Genomic DNA, 15,516 nt, shown 5'->3' on the forward strand with positions numbered 1-15,516 from the left:
TATTTTGGTTGCCCTTGGTCCTTTGAGGCTTGCTTTGCACGGCCATGGTTTAAGTCCCTTTGCTGACCTTGAGCTTTGAGCCTCTTAATATGCTATACTTGTTTTGTTTGGGTGGTTTGGTATCATTCCTCACATGATTTCAGAGCTTACTTTATTGCCATGCTCTCATGTTTGTCACCCCTTGCTCATGTTTGAGATTTGTGTTCTTCTTGCCTAGCTTATGGACCAATATGTGTGCATGCATACTTTGCCTTTTGGTGCCTTGGTTTTGGTGTTTTGGCCGTTGACTTGGGCATGGCTGAGGTCTGTCCATTTTGGTTTAAGTCCATCTCTGCATGTTGTTGCATGCTTGTCACATTGCATGTTGTTGCATGCTTGCTAGTTTGCATGTTGTTGCATACTAGTCCATCTTTGCATGTTGTTGCATGCTAGTCCATCTTTGCATGTTGTTGTATGCTTGCTAGTTTGCATGTTGTCCCATGCTTTTTTGGTACATTGCATGTTTGCATGATTAGGTTTCATTGCATTTTGCATGCTTGTTACATTGCATTTGGCATGCTTATGTTGCATTACATATGTTGTTTGCATTGCATTATGTTCAACCGGACGTTATATTGAACACAAGGTTGATTGGTCCATTTCATACTCAAAGTGATGAAAGTGAGCCAATCTTCCTTGGTCTCCATTGCCTTTGATCATTCATGATGAGGTAGTAGATTTAGAGTCTTGTTTGCATCGCATTTATTAAATGTGTACAAGATTGGATCTTTGGCCTTCATGCATTGCGATGCTTGATTGGTGGTCTTGGATCTAATGATGCTTCTATATTGATGTTTTGAGGTGATATGGAGTGGCATAGCACATACATACCCTTGGGAGACCCTCCATTTTCTCCATTTTGTGCTCTGCTGCAGCTTGGTGTCACAGCACACCAGTGGCCGGTAGTGCATTGTTGATGGCCAGCAGTCTGCACTCTTGGTCGGCAGGATGGTCGGCAGCAACCATTCATGGTCGACAGGCCACTGGTGCACTCCTCAGCACTGTTTTGGTAAGTTTCAGCAGCAAGCACTAGAAGACACACTGCAAGCAGAGCCTTAAGAGAGCAACCAGAGAGCTTTTCGGGACAAGAAACCGAATGCGTGCATGCATCTTCAAACAGAGCTGGAGAAGCTTAGTTTAATGCTTTATTTGTTGATTAGCTTGAATTTGTAATTTTATTAATTTTTTTAATTAGTTAAATGTTGTAATAATTAAGTGGCTTAGTTTAGCTATTTCTTTATTGGTTTGTAATAATTAGTTTAGTTAGCTTAGCTATCATTTATTCGGAACCTCCGTCGAGAGGGAGAATTTTGTAATAAGTGTGCGTGAGTGTGTGAATGTCTTCCAACCCCACGTCTTTCTCCCTTTTATTTACCAGCTTTTGATGGTTAGTTTCAGGGTCATTTTCAATTAGCATTCTTATGCTAGCATGTTGGTATTCATCCGTATTGCATGCACCGGGCTCGGCGCATCATATTAACTGCATTGTACTTCAATACCGATTTGAATACATGATTATCAAGTGTTGCATTTCACATGACATTTTAGAATAGCCGAGCCTATTTCTAGTTGCATTTTGCATGTGTTGTATTAGCCACCTTAACATAGCTAGGATCATGCATTTGATTACTAACTAGCTTTTGTTTTGGCTCGGAGTACACTGTAAGTGTTTACGCTTTAGCATCTTGCATGAGTGTGAGTGTTGCCATGATAGCATGCTTGCCATGAGGCTAACTGCTTAAGTGCTTAACTGCCTGAATGCCTGTGGATGAAGGTTGGATTACTTGAATTGGAACAATTCATCGAAATGCGAGTTTTAAGCCCACTTGACGGTGGCAAAATCATGTTTTCGTAAGCCCACTTGAGGGTGGCAAATCCACGTCTTATCCTGCTTGCGGGTAGCACATTCGAACCATTTTCAAACAAACAAACATGAGATGTTTTGTTCCAACTTAGGCGATCTAGTCTATACTTGTATGTTGTGTGCTTCACATAGTAATTCTAGGCTAATACACTGGAATAAGAATACATGTGTTTTCAAAAACAAAATATCATGTTAGTAAAGGCCGATCTTTGATCGGGCGAGTGGGGGTGCTCATTGCATGACCTTTCCCTCTTGTACCCATGTTCCCGAGCCGAGGCAACTTTGGTGATGACGGACACGTAGCCTTAGGCACGAGTCAGGGTTTCCTAAATTTTCCAAAACAAAAACATTTAGGTGGCGACTCTGTATCTAGCAAAGCAGTCCATGTTTGGCACTTATTTATAAAATCAGTTTTCCAAAACGATTTGGCGGATTTAGACTCTTTGGTGATTTATTGGTCTTGCATTGCACTTTGCAGGATTAGATTCAGAACCGTGACATTGAGTCCGAACTGTAGCAGCCTAATGAACAAAACGGATTTCGCGCCATTCGCGCGCGAAGCTTGGGACGTTTGGGCGCGTTTACAGTTTCTGGCGACTCTGCTGGGGAGTTAGAGAACTTGACTTGAACTTATGATGTCTTGTTTTGTTTACACTTATGTGTCTCTTTGCATTGCATTTGCATTGGTGTGCCTAGGACACCGTATTTGTCGTATGCTATTCCTGAACGGTTTACCGGAGGCTCACTTTGAGAAGCGTGCCGTAAGGCTGACCGGTTGCGGGCTTTGCCACGACGGGAACACAAACCCCGATTTTTACCAGGGTAACTTTTTTGACCATTCGACCTAGTGCATATTCGGAATCCATAATGATCATTCCAAGCTAGGACAGGTTGCTTACTCGATTGTAGGTTGTTTGATACCGTTGCGTGCGTAGTGAAACCCTAGCTCCAAACAAAGTAGGACAGGGAAACCTTACTCCAACATAGGCGTGTTTCGGCTCTCACTTGTTTGCTATGTGCTTTTAGAGTTGGCCTCTACATGAATGCACGTATCAGTTTGCAAGTCTGGGTATCAGGCCTGTGGGCATCAGTATTTGAGAATCAGTTTTACCTGAGGATATCAGTTTGCAGGCAGAATTTTGGGGCAAAATTCAACAAAAAGTGCAGTCATTCAGTTGTGCTCATATCTGTTTTGGTGAAATCAGGCTAAGATGCTGCCTGTTTTCTCTTTTGCAAGGTAGTCTTGGGACCATAGCTTCAGAAGGCTCCAATATCCCCCGGGTACATTGGACTTGTGCTGATAGACTTTGTCAGGTCAGAGATTCAGTTCAAGGGAAATAAGTGTTTCCTTCACCAGTGGTAAGGCAAGAAAAGGCCGGTCAGGCATAGATCACTAGTTCAACAGTCTTCGGATTAGCGGTCATTATCCACCTCACCTGTGCGCAGTTGGGCTGAGATATCTGCTTCCACCTCAGAAAGGGAATACATACCTGTTCAGTCAGACCCGCAGTTTTCAGTTAATATGGAGGACATGATGCGTCAGCTTCAAGAAACTATGCAAGCCATGTAGCGGGATGCTGCCCGCCAGGCAAAGGCTGCTACACGTCAGGCAGAAGTGGTAGCTCAACAGGCAGAGTTGATTGCCAGACTCCAGTAGTAGTGGCAACCACAGCCAGCCAGAGCATCCACTTCGCATCCACCCTCGCCCCCACATAAAGTTCCACCACTCGGGGATACTGCAAACGTCTAGGAAGACATAGACGTTCCAACAGGACCAGTTCCGCCACCAGTTCTACCGCAGAATTCAAAGACATCGACCTCCTCAACAGATACACCGTTTGAATCTGAAATGGACCCAACTGCTCCGAAGGTCCGTAAGCTTGAAAAGCTATTCAAGAGGGCTCAAGGTGTGAATTCCATTTCAGACATAAAGGATGGATACACCGACTCAGCGGTGTCATTGCCGGACCGGTTCAAGATGCCACATATCGACCGCTTCGATGGCTCTGGAGACCCAATGGTGCACCTCCACCTGTTTTCTGATGTCTTGAGGCCAATGGGTTTGACCACAACCCAGAAGCTGTCACTATTCGGCCAAACCCTGTCTGGGATAACAGCAATCTGGTATACGAAATTGGAGAACTCAGTGAAACAGAACTGGGAAGAGATGGCTGAGGCCTTCGTTGCTCAATACTCCTACAACACACAGATCGAGGTCACAACTCGTGATCTTGAAGTCTTCCGCCAAGAGCCAAAGGAGGGCTTTTCAGAGTTTGTGACGAGATGGAGAGCAAAGGCCTCGATGGTGACTACAAGGACTTCTGACAAGGATCAGATAAGGATGGTTGGGCGCAACCTCCAACCCAAGTTGATGCAAAAGATGATCATCTTACCCTTTCCCACTTTTGCGGACCTACAGGAGATTGGGGTACAGAGCGATGACGCTATAAAGCAGGGCCTTATTGACCAGGAGAAGGAGCAGCCCAGGAGGGCATTTACCCACAGTTCGAATGCGACCACCAGTGGTGACGTAGCTGCTAGAACTTCAGATGTGGGCATGGTCACCACCACCACACAAAAAACAGCCACCCCATTCACTGGTGCGTCCAGAACTAGCTCACAAACAGCCAAATACCCACCTCGGGGCCAAATGGTGTTTACCCCACTATACATGTCTCTGTCAATGGCCTTGAAGGTCCTGATCGAAAAGGGGCACCGGAAGCCCCTGGAGCCGCGGTCATTACCAAAGAAACCCCCTCTCTCACATAACCCAGTTGACTGTTATGCCTTCCATCAGCGAGCTGGCCATGACACTGACATGTGTTTTCGTCTTCGCCACGAAATACAAGATCTGATCGACAACAAGGTCATCGGCGCACCAGTCTTGCAAAGTCTATCGTCACTTGATCATTGAACTTGTGGGGGATAATGTGACCATGTGATCGGGGGATGAACCACCCGCGGATGACGTTCGATTTACTCTAGATGTAGCGCATGGCACGCACTATTTTGAGCATTTGCGAATGCTGTTTATTTTACGTTCTAGCTTGGGTATTGAGTCAGTTCTGTTGTGTTGTTTTGAGTCTGTCTCTTTATTTTGAATCAGTCTTTTTGTTTGGGGTCTACCTTGTTGTATTGAGTCAGTCCTATTGTATAGGAGTCGGGTGATTCCGGGAGTGTTACCTCGGACATCACTATTTTGTTTTGTGTTTGTCTTTTTTGCTCTCTTTTGAGTTTGTTTCTACCGTGGAGGCAGTTACGCCAGAAGATCTGAATGGAACAGTAGTGATTTTCAAGCTTTTGTATCTGTTTGTGATTAGAGCCAGTTGTGCCAGAAGTTTTGAATGAAACGGCAGTGCATTTTCACTTACTTCTTCTGTGCTTTTCAGTCATTGCATTGACTTAAGTTTTTCAAAACTTTTTCTAACACGGTGGTGAAAACAAAGATGGAGGAATTCCTCGGGATTTGTAAAAACTTGATCAATTGAGAGAAAGAGAGGCATGCTAAGCCCTTAATGAATGAGATCATGTTTGTTAATGTGAGTACAGAGAAGGATCCTAGCTTGATCTAGATTGGTTCTACACTGTCTTCACGAGCGACTAGTCGCTTTCTTAAAAGATTTCAAAAAAAAAAAAAATGTTTTGCGCCGTCCTGCGAAGACCTGTATGGAATCGCTCTTGGGATTGTGCAGCATAGGATCGTTCTCAGCCTCGAGACTCAACCCCTTGCTTTTAAAACCTTGAACTTGGATTCAGAATGTTCAACGGTCAACCACAATGTGAGGCTTGTATCGCCAGATTTGAAGAAGCCCTCGAATTAGGGACAAGAAAGTCAGGTTAAGAAGATCAGATATGATCAAAAGAAAGCTTGCAAAGCTGGATCAGAAGCATCCCTTGAACTAGGGGCAAAAATATCAGATGAGCTCGAAGAGTCAAAAATTGGGACATTTCTCAAGCTAATGAAGATCGGCAAGAATGCCAAATCCCATAAGGGAAGAAAGAAGAAAGCTTTTGCTGATGGACAATTGAGTTCCTATCGGCAACACTAGGGGCAAATTGAGCCCCCCATTGGATGGACTTCTCCATCATCAGCAAACAGCAGCCATTCTCTTGGATTCAGATGGCTTTGAGATCTCAAAACCATTCAACATGGACAAAGTTATACTTTTACCCTTGAGAGGCTCGTTGGGTCGAAAACCCGGAAGGCGACCCAGGCAAAAGTTAGAGCAAGAAAAAGAAGAAAAAGAACAAAAAAAGAAAAAATGCAAAGAATGAAAAAAAAGAAGAAAATAAAAACTGAAAAGAATTAAAAAGAAAAGAAAAACATAGCTCACAAGGTCGAAAACCCAAAAAGGGCGGCCTTGGCAAAAGTTAGAGGGCAAAAGGAGAGGTTAAATACCCGAGTGTACCTTAACCCGGAACTACGTAAGGCTTGATTCCCATGTTTGGGATACGTAGGCAACTTCATTCTGAAGTCCAGCCATAAACACTTCCAATTCAACTATCCTGTCCATGAGATTGAACGGGTCATCTTTGTCATTTCTATATCCGAGAGTTCGGTTGTGGTTGTCACTATGAGAACTGGTTACAGTGTGCTGCGGTGCTATCCAAACAAGGGGCAATTTTTTGTTGCCGTACAGTGTGCGGCGGTGCTATTCAGACAAGGGGCAACTTTCCATTGCCATGCAGTGCCATTTACGCAAGGAGCAATTTTCCATTGTTTTGGATCTGAGGTTGTACATCTCAAGAGTAGATTCTGTGTTGGTCGAGCAGTAGCCATTTGCAAAAACAGTTTTTGAGAACTTTTACTAAGGTTGACTGATTCTCTCGAAAATTATTCCACTTTTTCCAAAACTGGACCCTTTTCTTGGACCCAAAAAAAGAAAATTTTCAGTGCTCATAACCTAACTTGCATGATTTCAAATAAAAAAGTTGAACAAGTATGTTAATCTAACTCTCATATTGGTCAAAATTGTTTTAGAAGAAAGCCAAAACAAAAAATGGTCAAAATGATGAACTAGGGGCACGGTTGAGTCAGGCTTCCTGTCTTTTTCCCGTTGTCAATGCATTTGCAAGAAAGGGCACCATATTCGCTAGAAAATGGCACAACTGAAGTTAACAGCAAAGGGCCGAAAGTTCTCATCCTCCAAGCAGCGAGGTATCAAGCCAAGTGCGAAGCACGAATTGGAATGGATTCAGATATTCCACTCCCTCATCTGGGGCATCCACTAGATGTCGCTCGAGGACATAGCCGCGAGCTGAATATGCTGGGCATGACCCCACAGCTTCCTATTTATCTATCAACCACCCAAGGGAGGGATAAAAACGAAGAGAGATTGAAGAATAGAGAGATGTGCGCTGAGGGAAAAAGTGAGAAAAGGGTTTTTAAGAAAAACAGAGCCTGAGGGCCGAGTGATGTGAGACTCACGAATGAAAAAGGGTGGGAAACAATACCCGGAGAAACAGGCTCCCAGTGCACTTTTGAGTCTTGTGTTTTGGTGTTTTGTCTGTCTCGATTCTTGTTTTGAGTCGTTTCGAGTGTTAATAGATGTATTTAGGTTGTTTTACCTTTTGTTTTCCTTTGTTGAGTCGTGGTGCACTGTGTTCAGTTGTAGGCTCAAAACCCGGTTGAGAACTCATTTCTCAATTTCAAATCGTTTTGTACTCAGAGTGCTGTGCCGTTCTCCACATTTGTGCAAAACAGGATTTGTTCTTTCATAAAACTGCGGGGTTCAACCCAAGTCATATGAGAACAGTAAAACCAGGACCTATCTGAAGCTATATGGGTTCCAGACTGCAAAGCAAAAGAAAAGAGGGAAAATGTCGGGCATCTGAGTTTGTTTCAACTTCAGTAAGTTCCGAGATTGCATTCCGTGTGTACCTCTTCAAGCCTTATCAATGCTCCGAAGTATGAGTGTGCCTCTACCTCAAGCTCAAGCTAAAGCCTGTTTCAAAGCCGGAATGGCGATCAAAAGTGCTTTCCCTGAGTACCATTCCCTGTCAGAGTAAAGCGGTTCACTGCCACTCACCTCATGAGGTGTTTTCTAAAGCACCGCTTTGTCTGTTCATTACATTCCTTAACACCATGAATTGTATTGCATTGTACCTATCAAGTTTCTTTCTCATTCATGCTCGTTATTATAGGTACTGTTCATTCAAAGAAGTTTCGGTTCAATTTGACTGATACCTTCCTCCTCTTGCGTTTGGCGCGCGTTTAGATACCTTTCTCCTCTCACGTTTGGCATGCGTTTGGATCAGCCCTTTCCTCTCTTGCGTGTGCCACGCTGAGAGGTTTTCCCTTTCCTCTCTCGCGTGTGCCACGCTGAGAGGTTTTCTCTTTCCTCTCGCGCGTGTGCTACGCTGAGAGGTTTTTCCTTTCCTCTCTCGCGTGTGATACACTGAGAGGTTTTCCCTTTCCTCTCGCGCGTGTGCTACGCTGAGAGGTTTTCCCTTTCCTCTCTCGCGTGTGATACACTAAGAGGTTTTCCCTTTCTTCTCTCGTGTGTGCTACGCTGAGAGGTTTTCCCCTTCCTCTCTCGCGTGTGCTACGCTGAGAAGTTTTCCCTTTCCTCTCTCGTGTGTGCAACGCTGAGAGGTTTTCCCTTTCCTTTGTCGCGTGTGCTACGTTGAGAGGTTTTCCCTTTCCTCTCTCGCGTGTGAGAGATGTTGTTTTCTCCTCTCCTACATGTGATACGCTGAGAGACGTTGTTCTGTTTGAGACCTCGGGTGTCCTCGGTAGTCACTTTTAATCTTCTCCGCGTGAGATGCATGTGAGAATTGCATAATTCTCTTACATCCTTTCTGTTGAAACATGTGAGATTTCTATAACTTGTCAGTTTGCTTAAATTGTTGTATTTATTTTGCATAAATGATTCATTACAGCTTTCTTGGCATAATCAGAAGTTATGCTCTTGCATCATGCATGTCGTTTGCATTTTGCCCCAGTATGCAGGCACATCTATATTATTTTGCTTGTTTGTCCAAGTCTTCGGCCTCGTCAAAAATGGGTCATCTCTGGGCTTTGACATTCACTCCTGTCACTTCTTGACTTCCGAGTTCTGTCAAAGAGGGGCAACTGTAGACACCCCATTTTTGACCGCCCTTAAGACTTGGACACTACTGATGGTTTACTTGGTGGTGAAAGGTGTGCGGGGCAAAGGGTCGATTTCTTTGGCAAGGAGAGAGTTAAATCCCAGCTTCACACCCCTTTTTGGACCAAAACTATTTTGAATGGTTTTCGACCTTAAAACCCTCTCTTTCAAAACATTTTTGAAAATAGGTTCCTACGATGTCCCGACGCTCACATTTTGTTAAATGTCGCGCCTTTCGGTAAATCGAGCAAGAGCAAAGTGGAAATGAATGAAAGAGAGATGAACTCTTTGAAAATTATTTCAAAACACATTGTTTAGGGGTTTCGATTTGAACAAAAGAGGAGAGGAGAGAGGAAAACAAGTTTGGGAGAAGTTCAGCATGAATCCGGGTAGGATCGAAACTGAGCGGCTTCACCAAAATAGGCATAACTTTTTCCACAGTTGGAATTTTGATGCAAGGCTACCACCAGTGGAAAGCTTACTTATGGGGCTTCAATTTGGACACAAGAATGACATGAAAAGGAGTACAAATGAAGGATACATGCCCATTTGAAGTTAGACCTATAGAGCAAATTTTCTTTGCCGGCCACTTATGAAGGGTGCCGGCCATGGATGATGCAGTGCCGGCCACCAGTGATGGCCGGTCGGCCAACAATGTCAAAAATTATATTTTTTACAGATCTTTTACCTCCAGCTGTTATGCATAAGCCCCCAGCTTAGATATTTTGACCAACCTCTTGCCTTTTGCTATATATGAAGCCATATATCTCATATTCAAAGGGTGAGAACTTCTTGAGAAAGTTGCAGAGCTTCTCTCACTAAAAATCCCTCTCTCTCTACAATTTCCAGAGCAAAATCTCTGCCTTTCTTTCTTAAGCCTCTCTCTCTTGCCCCTTTTGTGCATAGAAGTGCATAGAAGTAGAGAGATACTTCTTGTTTGCATACACTTCCTTCATCAAAGTTGCATATCAGTGGGCTGAGGTCCCTTGGAGCTCATTTTTGGACTGTTGGAAGGTCATTTGAGCCAGCAAAGAGGCCATTTTGTTGCTGTGTTACAAGGGTAAGCACCTCTCCACTTTTGTATTTGTTTTGCACACATGCTTCACCACCCTTTTTCTATTGTTTTGAGGCAGTTTTTTGGGGTTAGTGTTGAACTACAAAAACCTCTATTTTTCCTCTGTTTTCAGTCCTAAAAGTTTTGGTTTGTGCCTTGGTTGGCTAGGGGGTTGTCCTCCCTTTTGCTCCTTGGCTTGTAAGGCCTTGTGAGCTAACTTTCAAACATTTCAAACAACTTCTTTTTGGCCTTAGAACCACAGAAATCCAGAGGATTTTCAGTGGTAAAAACTCTATTTTGAGGGCCCAAATAGGAGAGGGTGGTCCCCTCTCCTCTTGTCGTGCTTGCTAGTGTTGATGGCCAACCAAATGAGCATGTATTTTTACTTCTTTGTGGCTTTGTTTAGGCTCATTTTTGTGACTTTTCAGACCTTCCATAACTCTGTTTTTAGCTTTCTTGGTCACCTCTTGCATGCTTATTACACTTGCAGTGTAATCCTCACAAACTAGTCTTGTACGCTTCATAAAGTACCGTGTCTTTCTAGCTTGTTTCGAGTCCATTTCAGCATGTTTTTTGGTGTTGTTATACCATGTCATACCTTTGTTAAGGTTTGGTTTGGTTGGCCTTTGCATGCTCTATGCACTTGTAGTGCAATTCCATGAATTAGCCTAATGTGTCTCATGCTTTGACATGTCATTCTAGCATGCTTTTGGCTTAACTTAAAGATGATTTTGTTCATGTTTTACCATGTTTAAGGTTTGATTTGTGTTTTTTTGGTCATGCATGACTTGCTTTGTATAGCCATGGTTCAATCTAGCTTGTTAGCTTTGTGCACCAAGTCCACTAGCATGCTTTTCTTGGACTATTTGAATGATTTGGCCTCATTTATTATGTGATTTCAGTCCATGTTTCATTCTCATGCACTTGCATTTATCACTCATTCAATGCGTTGGAGGGTTGGCCCTTTTATGCCTTAACATGGATCATTGTGCATGCCATCATGCCTAAGCTTGCGAGCTACCATCTCAATGGGTTTTTGGGATTATTTTGACATGCCATAACTCTGATTTTTATTGGTTAAGTCATGCCTTGTTTGGGTTTAATAGGTGTAGTGTAACAACCCTTGTTAGCCTTGCATGCTTCATGCCTTTGGTCTTTTGTTCTAGCTTGTGTTGGCTAGGTTCAAGCATGCTTTTGGTCTTGTATTGAACTGCCTTAGGACTGTTTTGGTTGCCCTTGGTCCTTTGAGGCTTGCTTTGGATGGCCATCGTTTAAGTCCCTTTGCTAACCTTGAGCTTTGAGCCTCTTAATATGCTATGCCAGTCTTGTTTAGGTGGTTTGGCATCATTCCTCACATGATTTTAGAGCTTACTTTATTTCCATGCTCTCATGTTTGTCACCCCTTGCTCATGTTTGAGATTTGTGTTCTTCTTGCCTAGCTTATGGACCAATATGTGTGCATGCATACTTTGCCTTTTGGTGCCTTGGTTTTGGTGTTTTGGCCGTTGATTTGGGCATGGCTGAGGTCTGCCCATTTTGGTTTAAGTCCATTTCTGTATGTTGTTGCATGCTTGTCACATTGCATGTTGTTGCATGCTTGCTAGTTTGCATGTTGTTGCATGCTAGTGCATCTTTGCTTGTTGTTGCATGCTTGTCACGTTGCATGTTGCTGTATGCTTGCTAGTTTGCATGTTGTTGCATGCTTGTTTGGTACATTGCATGTTTGCATGATTAGGTTTCATTGCATTTTGCATGCTTGTTACATTGCATTTAGCATGCTTATGTTGCATTACATATGTTGTTTGCATTACATTGTGTTCAACCGGACGTTATGTTGAACACAAGGTTGATTGGTCCACTTCATACTCAAAGTGATGAAAGTGAGCCAATCTTCCTTGGTCTCTATTGCCTTTGATCATCCATGATGAGGTAGTAGATTTAGAGTCGTGTTTGCATCGCATTTATTAAATGTGTACAAGATTGGATCTTTGGCCATCATGCATTGCGATGCTTGATTGGTGGTCTTGGATCCAATGATGCTTCTCCATTGATGTTTTGAGGTGATATGGAGTGGCATAACACATACATACCCTTGGGAGACCCTCCATTTTCTCTATTTTGTGCTCTGCTGCAGCTTGGTATCATAGCACAGCAGTGGCCGGCAGTGCATTGTTGATGACCGACAGTGTGCACTCTTGATCGGTAGGATGGTAGGCAGCAACCATTCATGGTCGACAGGCCACTGGTGCACTCCTCAGCAATGTTTTGGTAAGTTTCAGCAGCAAGCATTGGAAGACACACTGCAAGCAGAGCCTCGAGAGAGCAACCGGAGAGCTTTTCGGGACAAGAAACCGAATGCGTGCATGCATCTTCAAACAGAGCTGGAGTAGCTTAGTTTAATGCTTTATTTGTTGATTAGCTTGAATTTGTAATTTGATTAATTTTTTTAATTAGTTAAATCTTGTAATAGTTAAGTAGCTTAGTTTAGCTATTTCTTTATTGGTTTGTAATAATTAGTTTAATTAGCTTAGCGTAGTTTAGCTATCATTTATTCAGACCCTCCGTCGAGAGGGAGAATTTTGTAATAAGTGTGCGTGAGTGTGTGAATGTCTTCCAACCCCACGTCTTTCTCCCTTTTATTTACCAGCTTTCGATGGTTAGTTTTAGGGTCATTTTCAATTAGCATTCTTATGCTAGCATGTTTGCATTCATCCGTATTGCATGCACCGGGCTTGGCGCATCATACTAACTGCATTGTATTTCAATACCGATTTGAATACATGATTATCAAGTGTTGCATTTCACATGACATTTTAGAATAGCCGAGCCTATTTCTAGTTGCATTTTGCATGTGTTGCATTAGCCACCTTAACATAGCTAGGATCATGCATTTGATTACTAACTAGCTTTTGTTCTGGCTCGGAGCACACTGTAAGTGTTTACGCTTTAGCATCTTACATGAGTGCGAGTGTTGCCATGATAGCATGCTTGCCATGATGCTAACTGCTTAAGTGCTTAACTGCCTGAATGCTTGTGGGTGAAGGTTGGATTACTTGAATTGGAACAAGTCATCGAAATGCGAGTTTTAAGCCCACTTGACGGTGGCAAAATCATGTTTTCTTAAGCCCACTTGAGGGTGGCAAATCCACGTCTTAGCCTGCTTGCGGGTAGCACCTTCAAACCATTTTCGAACAAACAAACATGGGATGTTTTGTTCCAACTTAGGCGATCTAGTCTATACTTGTATGTTGTGCGCATCACATAGTAATTCTAGGCTAATACATCGGAATAAGAACACATGTGTTTTCAAAAATAAAATATCATGTTACTAAAGGCCGATCTTTAATTGGGTGAGCGGGGGTGCTCATTGCATGACCTTCCCCTCTCGTACCCAAGTTCCCGAGCCGAGGCAACTTTGGTGATGACGGACACATGGCCTTAGGCACAAGTCAGGGTTTCCTAAATTTCCCAAAAAAAAAAACATTTAGGTGGCAACTCTGTATCTGACCAAGCAGTCTATGTTTGGAACTTTTTATAAAATTAGTTTTCCAAAACAATTTGCCGGATTTGGACTCTTTGGTGATTTATCGGTCTTGCATTGCACTTTGCAGGATTAGATTCAGAACCGTGACATTGAGTTCGAACTGTAGCAGCCTAATGAACAAAACAGATTTCGCGTCATTCGCGCGCGGAGCTCAGGACGTTCAGGCACGTCTACGCAAGGCTATATGCTCTGAAATAACATGTTAAATGATGCCCTATCATGCAAACAACACAAGTATAGCATGGTAGAAGGCCTAAAGCATAAGGCTAGTAAAAAGCATTACTCAAGAGGCATGCGATACATAGCATAAATGTCCAAACCAAACCTGGACAGAGCTCAAATAGGCCAAAACAAAGATCAAAACATGTTGAGATGGAAGCTCAAAAGCTTAGAGAAGTGCGCATACGTATTGGCTCATGAATGAGGCATAGTGCTCTACTTCCAAAAGCATTGAAAGAGTGATAAATACAAGAATATGGTAGAGCCGTATGGTCTGGAATAACATGCCAAATGATGCTATGCCATGCAAAAAGCTCAAATATGACATGCTAGAGGTCTTAAAGCGCAAGGCTTGCAAAGCCAAATGCACTATAGCTATGCAAAGCCAAGCATGCATGACCAAAACCACTTAAATTAGACCTAAAGCATGCTAAAGCATGGCCAAAAATGTGTTGGGACAGAGCATACCCATGGTAGAATTACAGGCCCAAAGCATGATGCATGTTAAGGCTATAAGGAGGATTGCACTACAAGTGTGTGAAGAAGGCAGGAGGCAATCAAACCAAACCAAAATAGGGTTAGGATAGGTCCAAAAAGTCACAAAAACAGGCTTGGATTAAGCTAGCAAAAGGGAGAAGTACATGCTCATGTATTGGGCCACCAACACAAGGCATAAAGGCATAACTCTTAAGCACAATGAAGGAGTAATAAACATGAGAGTATGATAGAAGTTTATGCTCTGAATTTACATTCCCAATGATGTTATATCACACAAATGCCACAAAAAAAGGCATGCTAGGGGTCCTAGGGCACAAGACTAGCAAAGGCCACTACACTATGGTTATACAAGGCAAGCCTCAAGGGGCCAAGATCATTTTGAACAGAGTTTAAACAAGTCAAAACAAGGCTAATAACTTGCTGGGGCAGAGCTAAAACAAGCTAGAATAACAAGCTAACTCATGAAGCATGTTAGGCTAGTGAACAAGTTTACACTACAAGTGCAAAAAGAAAACAACAAGAGGCCAAACCAACCCAAAACAGAGTTATAACATGGCAAAATAAGGCCTAAAACATACTAAGATAGAGCCTCAAGAGGGTAGAAAAAGTGCCAAAGTGTTATGCCAACAACACATGCAAACAAAGCACAAAAAGGGGGGAACAACCCCCATCCACTTTGGGTCTCAAAACCTACTTTCCATCACTAAAATTCCTCTGGAATTCAGTGGTTTAAAGGCCAAACAAAGGTGATCTCAAAGGTCTCAAAGGATAGCTCAAAGCAAAGCAAAATAAGGCACAAAAGGGGGGTAGACCACCCCTAACTCAAACAAGGCCTCAAACAAACATCTTAAACACTTAAAAACACAAGTTTTTGCAGTTAAGAGTAAGGCCTGAAAGAGCATGCAAGGATGGCCAAATACTTAAGCAAAACAAAGCTTAAAGAGGGTAACAACTCACCCTTAAAGAACCACATCAAAACAACAACCTCTGAGGCAAAAACCAAACCAAAACCACTCAAATAAGGCTTCCAAGCACCTCAACAACAAGAGGAAGGCGTTTGAGTAGGTGTTTGCGTGCAAAAGTATAAAGAAACTACACTTTTGAGGCAATATAGCACAAATATAGAGAGAGAGGGAGAATTATAGTGAGAGAGGGATATCTTTAGCACTCTAAAATCTGAACCCTGGAAAAGGAGAGAGAGCCTCCC

Source organism: Camellia sinensis, chromosome 12 (assembly GCF_055761805.1).
Source record: "Camellia sinensis isolate YWXY chromosome 12, ASM5576180v1, whole genome shotgun sequence".
NCBI classification, from domain to species: domain Eukaryota; kingdom Viridiplantae; phylum Streptophyta; class Magnoliopsida; order Ericales; family Theaceae; genus Camellia; species Camellia sinensis.